Here is a 13,557-nt window from a genome sequence, read left to right as displayed (position 1 = left end):
GAGGTCTGTAAGTTGTGAACCCCACCCATACCTCACCACGGGTTTCTTGTTACCCAGTAAATACCAGATTCATTTTGAGCTCTGATTGGATCTGACTTCTAAGTTTACCTGAAGAGATTGTCTCAGGTTAAACATTGGTGAAATATTGCTAGGATATGCCTCCAATGTCTGATCGGCGGGGTTCGACTGCTCTGACCCCCACTGATTATTAGAATGAAGTGGCAGGAAGTTTTACTTAAATTTAATGTACTGAAGGAAGTATAAAAATTTAATCTATTTACTTTCAGACTTTAACCCCTTCCCGCTGCAGCCACTTTTGACCTTCCTCACAGAGCCTTATTTTTCAAATCTGACGTGTCAATTTATGTGGTAATAACTTTATAATGCTTTTACCTATCCAAGTGATTTTGAGATTGTTTTCTTCTGATACATTGTACTTTAAGTTAGTGGTAAAATTTGGTCGATACATTCAGTATTTAATTGAGAAAAACACCAAAATGTACAGAAAAATTGCAAAACGTAGCAGGTTTCTAAATTTAAATTATCTGCTTGTAAGATAGATAGTAATACCATACAAAAAAGTTGCTAATTAACATTTCCCATATGTCTACTTTAAATTTGCATAGTTTTTTGAACATCCTTTCATTTTTCAAGGACATTACAAGGCTTATAACTTTAAGCAGAAATTTCTCACATTTTCAAGAAAATTTCAAAAGGCTATTTTTACAGGGGCCAGTTCAGTTGTGAAGTGGCTTTGAGGGGCCTATACAATACAAACCCCCATAAGTCAACCCATTTTAAAAAACGCCACTCCTCAAAGTATTCAAAACAGCATTTAGAAAGTTTCTTTACCCGTTAGGTGTTTCACAAGAATTGCAGCAATGTAGAGGTGACATTTCCAAATTTTCAGTTTTTTTAAGAAATTCATATTTAATCAACTTTTTTCTGTAATAGAAGGGTATACCATAGGAACACAACTCAATATTTATTGCTCAGATTCTGACGTTTTTAGAAATACTCCACATGTGGCTCTAGTGTGCTGATGGACTGAAACACAGGCCTCAGAAACAAAGGACCACCTAGGGGATTTTGGGGTCTTCTTTTTATTAGACACCATGTCAGGTTTGAAGAGATGTCTTGAGATGCCAAAACAAAGGAAACAACCCAAAAATACCCCATTTTGGAAACTACACCCCACAAGTAATTCATCTAGGGGTGTAATGAGCATTTTGATCCCACAAGTGTTTCATAGATTTTATTATGAAATGTTAAATACTTTTGTGTCAAAAAAGACAAAAGTATAATAGGTATGATACCTTTATTGGCTAACCATAAAAGTTCTATATGCAAGCTTTCAGAGCACAGAGGCCCCTTCTTCAGGCAGTTTACAAATGAATGACTTAGAAAAAAGCACAACATTTAGATGTTACACAAAGACAATTAGTACATGAGGTGATACATCATTAAGATAAGCCGGGGCAATAAAACTGAGGTTATAGGGGTGATGACTTAGGAGTTAAGGCATCTGGAGTCAGTCTGATGGGGGACGTGACGTGTGTCCATGTAGTGGCTCATAAATCCTGGTGTTAGATTGAGGCCTTGTGTCAATGACTGGAATTTTATCATCATCTTGAATTCCCAAATTTTTCTTTCTCTGTTGTTTTTAAAATGACCCTTCAGAATGAGTACCTTTAAATCTGCCAAACTGTGGTCTGGTCCAGAGAAGTGTTTTCCCACGGGTGTATCCACCTCCTGTTTTATTGTATGTCTGTGAAGATTCATCCTGGTTTGTAGTTTTTGTATTGTTTCTCCAATGTAGATTCCTTTATTGATGCACCTTGTACACAGGATCACGTGAAAATTTAAAATACTATTTTTTCCAATAAGATGTCGTTTTAGCATTAAAAAAAACTATGTCCACAAGGAATAAAGAAAAAAAAGCACACTAACATTTGTAAAGCAACTTCTCTGGAGTACGGAAATACCCCATATGTGGGCATAAACTGTTTGGGCATACAGTAGGGAAGGAGCGCCATTTAGCTTTTGGAGGGCAGATTTTGCTGGATTGGTTTCTGAGCGCTATGTCGTATTTGCAAAGCCCCTGTGGGGCCAAAACAGTGGAAACCCCCAAGAAGTTACGTCATTTTGAAAAAAAACAAACCTCAAGGTATTCACCTAGGGGTGTAGTGAGCATGTTAAACTCGCATGTGTGCCCTCGATGTTGCAGAATGAAAATGGGAATTTTTCCATAGATATGCCAATATGTGGTGCCCAGTTTGTGCCACGATAACAAGACCGCTCTCTAAATGTTATGCTGTGTTTACCAGTTTTAGAAAAACCCTATATGTGGCCCTAATCTTTTGCCTGGACAATCGACCAGGCTCAGGAGTGAAAGAGCACCACGCAAAATTGAGGCCTAATTTGGTGATTTACAAAGTATTGGTTCACAATTGCAGAGGCTCTGATGTGAAATAATAAAAGAAAGCCCCTGAGAAGTGACCCCATTTTGGAAACTACACCCCTCAAGGCATTTATTAAGGGTGTAGTGAGCATTTTCACCCCATAGGTCTTTTCATAAATGAATGTGCTGCGGATGGTGCAAAGTACAAATTTAAATTTTTCCCTAGATATGCCATTTCAGTGGCAAATATGTCGTACCCAGCTTGAGCCACTGGAAACACTCACCCCAAAAAATGTTAAAAGGGTTCTCCCGGGTATGGTGATGCCAAATATATGGGTGAGTAAACAGCTGTGGGGCACACTGTAGGGCTCAGAAGGGAGAAAGCGCCATTTGTTTTTTGGAGAGTGGATTTTGCTTGGTAGTAGCTTTGTTTGAGTATTTTTGGTGTTTGCAATTATAACGTGGGGGTACATGTAAGCTGTGCAGAGTACATCAGGGGCATAGTCAGGTGGTATAATAATGGGGTAAAAAAAAATAAAAAATAGTCCATAGATGTGTGGTACACTGTGACTCAATCCGTTAAGCATAGGCCAGTGTCGCACTGATATAAATGGTGTCCTGTCTTATCCCCCTTTTGGTACACACTCTACACCTTTGCAGTTTGGGGAATTTTGCTGGGACAGTGTTGTCCTGGTATAAAACGGGCACCCTCGCTTCCAGTAGATATGTTTGGGCCCTACCTTTCCTGGTTCCCTAATTTTAGGGCCTTGATAAATTGCCTCTTGAAACAGAAGAAATGTTCCCCTCGGGCCTGCACAACTGCATATTTATTTATTTTTTGACTTAGGCCTTATTCACACGACAGGGTCCGAGTGTCGGCCGATAAAAACTGCCGTTTTGGGCCGTTTTTCCCGGCCGTTTTGCATCCATTCCGATTTCGTTCCGGGCCGTGTTGCCATTTTTAACGGCCGATTTTGACCCGTTTTGCATCCGTTTTTTTCCCTGTCCATTTTAAAATCGGATGAATTTCATTTTTTTATTTTTTGCCACACACTTCCCTCTGTAGAAAATTCCACACACTGCCCTCTATAGATACTGCCACAGTTCCCCTGTAGGTAGTGCCACACAGCCCCCCTTGTAGGTAATGCCACACAGACCCCCTTGTAGGCAGTGCCACACAGACCCCCCCTGTAGGTAATGCCACACAGCCCCCATGTAGGTAGTGCTACACAGACCCCCTTGTACATAGTCACCCCCCATAGATGGCACCCCCTATTTTCCTGTAGGGGACAGCTCCAGGAGAAGTCCCTCACTTCATTGTCCCTATATGGACAGTGAAGTGAGGGACTTCTCCTGGATCGGAATCCCTGGCCACGGCGGTGGGGATTCCGCTTCAGAAGTCCCTGACGTCACTGTGTCCATATATGGACAGTGAAGGCAGGGACTTCTCCTGGAGCGGAATCCCCAGCCACATCGCCGGGGATTCTGCGTCAGAAGTCCCTGACGTCACTGCGTCCATATATGGACACAGTGACGTCAGGGACTTCTACTGGAGCGGAATCCCCAATCCCAGGCCACAGCGTTGCCGAAGCTGTGGCCTGGGGATTGGGGATTCCGCTCCTACAGGGAGCAAAAAAATACCCTCTTCCTCACATGCACTTCGCACTGTGAATAGTAGAAGGAGAGAGAGCGAGCGATGGGAGACACGGCCGTCACTATGAGCACATTCAAGTGATGGCCGTGTATTACCAAGCCCCATAGACTTCTATGGGAGCCGGGCGGACGGGAGAACGACCGAAAATAGGGCATGTCCCATTTTTTGATAGCTGGGTTTCCCGGGCCATCAAAATATCGGTCGTGTGAATAGCCCCATTAGGATTCTATTTTTCCTACTGCAGCCGTGTGACGGACGTTTTTTGAACGGCCGTCACACGGCCGGGAAACCCTGTTGTCTGAATAAGGGCTTATGGGAGCCTTAATTAATTTTATTTTTTCATAGACATAGTGGTATGAGGGCTGTTATTTTTTGCAGGACGAGCTGTAGTTTTTATTGGTACCATTTTGGGGTACATGCATATTTTTGATCACTTTTTATCCTATTCAATGTGACTAAAAAACAGCAGTTCTGGCATAGCTTTTTATTTTTTTTATACAGTGTTCACAATGCATTATAAATTACATGTTAAAGAGGCTCTGTCACCAGAATAAAAATGCTCTATCTCCTACATCAGTTTATCGGCGCTGGAATGTAGGTACTAGCAATGTGTTTTTATTTTAAAAACAATGTTTTTTAACAAAGTTATGGCGTTTAGAACATTTATGCAAATGAGGTCCTTAATGCCCAACTGGGCGTTTTTAAATTTTCAAACAAGTGGGCGTATGACAAAGAGGTGCATGACGCTGGCCAATACGCATCATGCACCTCTCTGCCTTACACCCAAGCTAGATCCACTGAGCAGCGCGGTCTTGCGAGACCGCGCTGTGACGTCACTTCTGCCCACAGGTCCTTCATCCCTGCGTCTGAAGACAACATCTTTCGTCTCCCTCCAGGCCGATGAGAAGTCCCAGTCGTCGGATCGGTAGTAGCAGCAGCCTGGAGGGAGACGAAAGATGTTGTCTTCAGACGCAGGGATGAAAGACCTGTGGGCAGAAGTGACGTCACAGCGCGGTCTCGCGAGACCGCGCTGCTCAGTGAATCTAGCTTGGGTGTAAGGCAGAGAGGTGCATGATGCGTATTGGCCAGCGTCATGCACCTCTTTGTCATACGCCCACTTGGTTGAAAATTAAAAAACGCCCAGTTGGGCATTAAGGACCTCATTTGCATAAATGTTCTAAACGCCATAACTTTGTTAAAAAACATCGTTTTTAAAATAAAAACACATTGCTAGTAACTACATTCCAGCGGCGATAAACTGATGTAGGAGATAGAGCAATTTTATTCTGGTGACAGTGCCTCTTTAACTTTATTCTGCGGGTCAGTACAATTCCGGCGATGCCAAATTTATAGCACTTTTTAATGTTTAACAACTTTTTGCACAATAAAATCACTTTTGTAAAAAGAATGTATATTTCTGTCGCCATGTTGTGGGAAGCATAACTTTTTTTTGTTGATGGAGCTGTATGAGGGCTTGTTTTTTGCGAGATGAGCTATAGTTTTTGTTGGTTCCATTTTTGGATACATGAGACTTTTTGATCACTTTTTATTTCAATTTTTGTAGGGCAAAGTGACCAAAAAATAAATTCTGGCATTGTTATTCACAGTTTTTTTTACGCCGTTAACCGCATGGAATAAACAACAAACTATTTGTAGTTCAGGCTGTTGCGGACGTGGCAATACCAAATATGTATGGTTTATTAAAATTTTTTCAATAGTAAAGTACTTGATAAGCGATTGCTTTTTATTTTATTACTTGAAACTTGTATTTTTTATAACTTTTTTTCACACTTTGTTTTAGTCCCACTATGGGACTTAAAGATCCAGCTGTCTGATTTATTTTCTAATACATTGCACTACCTATGTAGTGCAATGTATCAGATCTGTCAGTTGGTTACTGACAGCAAGTCGATTAGGCTTCGCCTCCAGGCGGGGACTAACCGGCTTCCATTTTGGCAGAGCAGAAGGCCATTGTTAGGCCTCCTGTTGCCATAGCAGCAGTAGGCAGCCCTGCGATCGCATGTAGGGCTGCCGATCTGCTATCATCCTCTAAGATGCAGCGATCGCTTTTGATAACTGCTTCTAAAAGGGTTAATGGCAGGGACCGGAGCTAGCTGACAACCGTTACAGCTGACAACCACTGCTGATGATACCGTCTCAGTTCCTGAGCTGGCACCATCTTGCCGTCCACTATGGAAGCCTTTTAGGCTCTGCCTCTGGGTGGGGCCTGGAAGGTGTCCATACTAGGGCGACCGGGAGGCCAGTATCAGTATTGCAGCTACGGGCACCCTGGCAATTTTGTTGCAATGAGCTGCAAACACCTTAAATGCAGCGATCACTTTTGACCACTGCATTTAAGGGGTTAATGGCGGGGATCGGAGCTAACTTCAGTCCCCACCATTACAGAAGGGTGTCAGCTGTAACATACAGCTGACAATCAGGGATGGTGGCATCCACTCAGCTTCTGAGCCGGTGTCCTCCATTTGTCGTATGGATACGGCAAATTACGGGAAGCACTGGCTTTCCATGACTCATCCATACGACAAATATAGGGGAGGGGTTAACTGTCCTATGAGGCGCCATCAGTGGTGTAACTACAGGGGTCGCAGAGTTCGCAATTGCGACCGGGCCCCAAAGCCAGGGGGCCCGCGGCCCTCCACACCTCATCAATGAAAAGTTACTATAGTAACTGGGGCCTATGTAATAAACTACACAGGCCTCTGTTACTATAGTAACTCACAGTACTTACATTCCTCCTTCCGGAGCGCAGCGGCGCTCCTGATGTCACAGCGCTTTGCGCAGTGCATGACGTCACAACGCTATGTGCTGCACACAACATCCCAACCCTGGATGGAGTCAGGACCTCCGCTGCTGCCAAAGAGAAGGGTAAGTTTAATACCACTGTCTGCTGAAGCTGATGGGTCGGTGTTCAACTCCCAGGACCCTCGCCAATCAGCTGTTTTGAAGGGGGTGCAGCGCTCGTACGAGCGCTACTTTTCCTTCATTACGGTCACTTTCTCACACTGAATCGCCGACACGGACGTGTCAGCGATTCACAGTATGAGCAAGTAAGGGAAATGAAGGGGAAGCAGCACGAGCGCTGCACCCCCTTCAAAACAGCTGATTGGCAGGGGGTCCTGGGAGTAGGACCCCGACACATCAGCTATTGATGGCCTATCCTGAGGATAGGCCATCAATGTTTAGGAACTGGACAACCCCTTTTAAGCGTACCATGTGGTAGGTTTAGATACAGGGCCCCAGCAGACAGTAATCTTATAATGTATAAGATTACTGTCTATTGGACACTGTTTCTAAGCCTACCTTAGGCTTACAGGGTCCAACAAATAGTATCACACATGCACTTGGGCCCTGTATCTAAGCCTACCATATGTATTATGCTGTGTTCACATCAGCGTTGCCCTTCCGTTGAGGGGTTCCTTTGGAAATTTCTGTCGAGTAACACCTCAACAGAACGGCAAACTAAAACCTCAACTTCCGTTTCCCTCACCATTGATCTCCATGGTGACGGAAACGTTGCTAAAGGTTTCCATTTGTCACTGTTGTGACAGGGTTCCATTGTTCTTGATGCAACCAATAGCGCAGTCGACTGCGGTATTGATTCCATCAAAACAACGGAACCCTGTCACAACGATGACAAACAGAAATCTTTAGCAACGTTCCCTTCACCATGGATGTCAATAGTGAGGGAAATGGAAGCTGGAGTTTCAGTTTGCCTTTCCGTTGAGAGGTTACCTGATGGAAACCTCCAACGGAAGGCCAGCAGTGATATGAACAGTCCCTTACTAATGTTTTTTTTGTGTTTATGTTTTTTTAAAGGTTTGGTCTTTGGACTACGTCGGATTCGAGGACTACTTGGATGACCGCTTTTTTTTATTATCAATAAAGTGGTTAATGAGGGTTGTGTGTTTTTTTATTTATTTCAATAAACCTGTTTTTTCTATGAATTATTTTTTTTTTTTAACTATATTACTACAGCCTTATTAATAGCGTCCATTATTAATTTAATTGTTTTTGGACTTTCCCAGCCTAATAATACCAGCCCCCGGCCACGCCGGTACCGTACCATCACTACAGATGGTTATTTACTGGATCATACCCGGCACTAATGGGGTAATAATGGGGGTTAGTGTTAGCCTCTTCATGTCTAACATTAAGCCTCGCCTTAATAATGGACGTTGTCAATCAGCCAGCGACCATTACCAAGGTGGTAGTAATAAAGTTAGAAAAATACGAAGACATAAGAAAAATATATTATTGAATTATTATGAAGCATTTTATTGAGAATAAAAAGGACGCCCTCATTGAAGCAGTCCTTGAATCTAAAGTAGTCCAACAACCGAACTTGTAAAAAAACACAAACACACAAAAATAATTAGTAACACATAAAAAAAGCAAAACAATTATTATTCTTACCTTTCCTGGGTCCAGCGCTGGAGCCGCAATGTCAGCAAGCTGGGCCCTATATCTAATCCTGTTATGTGTTATACTGTCTGCTGAGCCACTGTATCTAATCCTATCATGTGTGATACTGTCTGCTGAGAAACTGTATCTAATCCTATTCATAGCTGTCTCATATATATACACACACACATATACATACACGCGCATACATTTTTTGGGGGGTATATGTATTGGGGCTATTTCCCCTGAGGTTTCAAGACCTTATTGACGGCCCTGGCTGCTATTGCTGCTTCGTTGGGTCACTTAGGAGAACAGGCGATGCAGCTGAAAGCTGCGGGTCGTCGGCCATGAGAAGTTTGGGTGGGGGGGCCCAAGAAAAATCTTTTTACCGGCCTTTAGCTACACCCCTGGGCGCCATGACACATTTTTATGCATCTTGAAAGACATTGCCAAGCTCTGGGAAAGACTGCTCTAATTACTTGTAATGGTATTCTATATTATTTTTTATTTCCCACACATGGCCATATTATAGCTATGTGAAAGCAGTCTTAAAAGTATGATCATTTTTTTTAGTTTACATTCTCATAAATATACATTACAGCATAGATAGGAAAGTAGTCTACCATTTGAGTCCTTCGACTTACTGATCTTATCTAAGAGGGATATGAAATATAAGCCTACATTTCAGTCCACAAAGGCAGTTAATAAAACTAATTCTGTATAATGGGATGCTGGATGCTCTGCTCACTGCCACAACCGTCTTCCCTCTTTGCATCTTGCCCCTGCCGCTGTTAGGTCTCCATATAGTTGCGTGCAACTTCTTAAGGGACCGTTGCCCATTAGGTAATTAATGCTCAGCCTATAGCTGAGCATCTCTGATTATTTAAGGACATTAAACATTTCTGAGCATCACTTTTTTATGTTCTTGTGTTTTGTAAAGGTATTTCCTTGGTTAATCAGATTTTTTTATTTTTTTTTGTAGATTCCCAATTTATGGTTTGAAGGTTTTGAGATAAAATGGTGAATAACATGACCATAACCATACAGAACACAAGAAGGAGGAATAGCAGAGGAAATGAAATTAGGAGGAGTAGTGAACCCAATAAAAAAAATTTTTTTTTTCCATCAAACGATATGCATGTAGCTTATTGTTACATTTCTATAAAAATAAAAAAAAATAACAATTCTAGAATCAAGTTCAGATTAAACAATTAGTCTATTTCAAAAAGGGGAGTTTAAGGTAATCTAAAATATGAGCAATCTCTTAGACTCTGTCCCTGGTTCAGCCCTAAGTCAAATATGACAACAACGAAGTGGGTCCACTGTATGTCTGATGGCCTGTCCGTGACATTCTGAGCCAGCTTAAATATGTGGCTATTCCAAAAATCATTGATCCATGCGTTTATGAATTCTGGACATCCACACTGCCTTTGGCTCTGACTTGATGCTTGTTTATAGATGCACGCAACTTTCCCAGGTTTAAACAATCCCTATGACAGCTGCATTCTTCAGTGGAAAACAATTATACCAGGGGTAAACTGCATACAGTCTTGCGTGTATCCTAAATTGCAGCATTTCCTATACTTGATTGTTCTTCAGGGACCTGATGGTTTACTTTCAAACCGAAGAAAGGTTTGAAGGTAGAGATACCAGTACATATGTATCTAGGAGAGCTGATACATACTTTACCAATAAAGAAACCAACAATAAGTAAAACGAAATGGTTCTGATCATCCATTCAGTGATATCTTTAATAGACAGTGTAATTCTTTCTGAAGCCCTAGAGATATGTGAGAGTAGTACCTATGGCAGAAGAATGTATGAAGATAACTAATTCAGATATACTACCAGTGGAAATTGTCTTTACAATAATCTAAGGCTTGAGGACTTTTCAGTAATATTCTTTCTTGAACATTACATCCACCCCAATATTGTCCCAAAGAAGAAACCTCTGTCTAATTGATGGATTTGATAAAGTTACAGCAGTAGAATTTTAGAGGTAGAAATTAGCAAAGTGGTGGTAACACAAATTCATGATCAAATAATCTAGTTTTAGAATCTACCATTCAACATTTAGACTGAATAATCATATAAAACTAAAATAAATGCTCCGCATTTGCTGATGATGTCCTCTTCCCTACCCTCCCTTATGTCCACTATTAAAGAATAAGGCTATTATAGTAACTTTAATAATAATCTTACTAAAAGCAGCGCACTTAATATATCGTTAATTACTCAACTAGTGCAGTCACTTCAGTCCTCCCATGCATTTGGATGGCAACAAAAAGAGCTTAAATACCTGGGTATAATGATTCCATCCGATCTCACTAAAATTTACTCCTTTAACTACCTACCTTTGTTACAAAACCTACAATGCAATCTCTCTAAATGGGAAGGCAAAACGTTATCTTGGCTAGGCAGAATAAATGAACTCAAGATGAACATTCTATCACGTTTACTTTATCTGATACAAACGCTACCCTCCACGCCCAAGAGACTGATTTTTCATACTTTGAACAAGCTATTTAGATTATTTGTCTGTGCATCCAAAAGTCCTAGAATAGCATGTAGCATTCTAATTCGGAAGAAACAGAAAGAAGGTTTGGCACTGCCGGACTGCCTCCTATACTATATGGCTGCAACATTAACGAGGATACTGGATGTCTCTCAAACAAACTAATGCAAACTGGATACAAATGGAAGGTATACAATTGGCTGTACCCTTGACGGTTTTACCCTAGTCACTGGGTGAGACCTGGTACAGATCTAATATTCTGGTGTTGCCATATGTTATGGGAAGTGTGATTATGGCGTGCAAGACATATCTCTCTAAGGCAAAACTTTTTTTCAAGGGATGGCCCGCTTATAACAGTTTTGGAAAATAAAGATTTTCCTCCAAGATTAGCACCTTAATTTTTAGCCTGATACCAAACGGAAGATACCTTAACTTCTAAGCAGGTTCTATGCTTGGGGGGTTTGAAATCCTACGGGGATTTGGTACCAGAAACCTCTAGAACATCTAGGACTAAATTCAACTTAAACATTATTATTATAGAGTCTGGCGAGCTCTGAATCTGCATAGGAATCTTACCCTCTTTGAGCTTTTATTCTTATCCAGATCAATAACACCGAAAGCAATAGCCACGATCCATGACCACCTCTTGGACTTATACTCAGTGTCGAAACCCTCCTACGCAGGGAAGAGAAAGAATTGAATATCTTACCTACTCCTGTTGAATGGTCAAAATCATTTACTCTCTGTCGTAAATTTTCGGTCTCATGTAAGGCTCAAGAGACCAACTTTAAAATTATGTCCAGGTGGTACAAAGTACCCGTACTTTGACCCAGGATTTATCCTAACACATCTGACATATGCTGGGATTGTGCAATGACTCACATATGGTGGGAATGCCCATTATACTAATTTTGGTGTTCTGTAGTGTCTTTGATTCAAAAGTTCATTGAGATAACACTTGATAATAACCCAGTCACACTTCTTTTGTCCATGATTCCGGGTTCAACGAAGCTTCTATCCAATACATTGATCAGCTATTTGCCTGTGGCTGCTAGAACTGTGATCCCCAGACTCTGGAGAATAAGAAAGTTCCCACCATATCTGACTGGTTTATAGAAATTATACACCTCCAAAACATGGAGGAATTAATGGCTCTGACACAGCAGCATTTGGACAAACGCCTAAGGATTTGGAGACAATGGGTGGATTTTCAGCGCTCGCGAGACCTTCATACCCATTCATAAATCCTCCGTACTGTGTCATATCATAGTTTTGTTTATGATTGGTATTAGTATTGTTAGTATGAATCCTGTCAGTCACTGGAAAAATCCCCTCTTTCACTTGCAATGTCAACTGTCATCATACTTGTGTTCCACTTACCGGAGCTCTCTGTATATTTGTTTTTTTCCTTTTTCTCCCTATACCCAATGCTGCAGAACTCATATTTTTGTTTGGTTACTTCTTCTGTATTTCACATGAATAGGTGATACATTGCTTTTCTGATGACCTGTTTTTTCTTGATGAGAATTCGTATGAGCCATATCATGTTATTTTTCTAAATTTGATAACAAACCCTGTCATCGGCTGTGTCAGTTGACCTGTTTTGGAATGTCATAATTGCTTATCCTTGATACTATGTATCTCAATGTGAAATTACTCTGTTTGATTTTTCCTTTTTATCTGTTTCTGTATATTTTAAACAAAAAAGTTTATTAAATAAAGAAATTTAAAATAAATAAAACTAAAATACATTTTTAAATGTTTACTGATTTAAGACTTTCAAACTTATTCTCTCTAGCTAGTTGCATTGCATTCAAGATGCTTTTAACTGAACCATCACTGATTAGGGTTACTTAGTTATTTAGTTTAGAAAAAATACGGCTGAGAGGTGATCTATATATATGTCAAAATCAATACGGAGGTCTGTATAATGATCTATTTATAGCCAGGACTGTAACCATAACAAGGGGACATCCTCTATGTCTAGAGGAAAGATGATTTCTACACCAAAATTAAAGGGGATTCTTTACTGTAAGAGCAGTGAGACTTTGGAACTCTATGGCAGAGAAAATATTAATGGTTAATTATTTGAAAGAGTTTATTAAGTGCCTGGATGCCTTTCTTGAAAGTAATAATATTACAAGTTATAGGTGCTAAATTACTGGAGATGGGTTGTTGATCCAGGGATTTATTCTGATTGCCATATTTGGAGTCTGGAAGGATTTTTTTTCCTACATACAGAAATTTAGTTTCTGCCTCATAGGGGTTTTTGCCTTCCTCTGGAACAACAATGCAGGAGAAAAGGTTGAACTAGTCTGCTTACGTCTTTCTTCAACCTTGCAAACTTTGTTACTGATGCATTTATGTGTTTCCTTTAAAATACAGATGTAGCAAAGCTACAGCAGATCTACCTATATTCTTTGTAAAACCACAAACTTAGCCCTGTTACATCTGATAATCAAAGTCCTTATTTGCATGGTGCAAAATTCACGTGTCAAGATCAGTGGGTATTCCACTTCTATAAAGCCTCTCATTGTTTGCAATGGGAAACCTCCCAGTTCTTTT

The 13,557-nt window shown here is 40.8% G+C and overlaps 1 protein-coding gene across 4 annotated transcripts in view; it reads right to left on the bottom strand.

Moving 5' to 3' along the window:
- The window catches only part of LOC142662114 (germ cell-specific gene 1-like protein), a 110,525-nt gene that overhangs the window by 29,101 nt on the left and 67,867 nt on the right, over window positions 1–13,557 (bottom strand). For 3 of the 4 annotated variants that reach the window (XM_075840057.1, XM_075840060.1, XM_075840058.1), the window contains one exon: window positions 11,569–11,667. The exons of the other annotated variant lie outside the window; for it this stretch is intronic. The gene's annotated coding sequence lies outside the window, so the exon portion shown is untranslated. The remainder of the gene's footprint in view (window positions 1–11,568; window positions 11,668–13,557) is intronic. 4 annotated transcript variants of the gene reach the window in all.

This window comes from Rhinoderma darwinii, chromosome 10, assembly GCF_050947455.1.
Source record: "Rhinoderma darwinii isolate aRhiDar2 chromosome 10, aRhiDar2.hap1, whole genome shotgun sequence".
Lineage (NCBI taxonomy): Eukaryota > Metazoa > Chordata > Amphibia > Anura > Rhinodermatidae > Rhinoderma > Rhinoderma darwinii.
The sequence above is the reverse complement of the archived record's forward strand: the minus strand, read 5'-3'. Positions and strand labels throughout refer to the sequence as shown.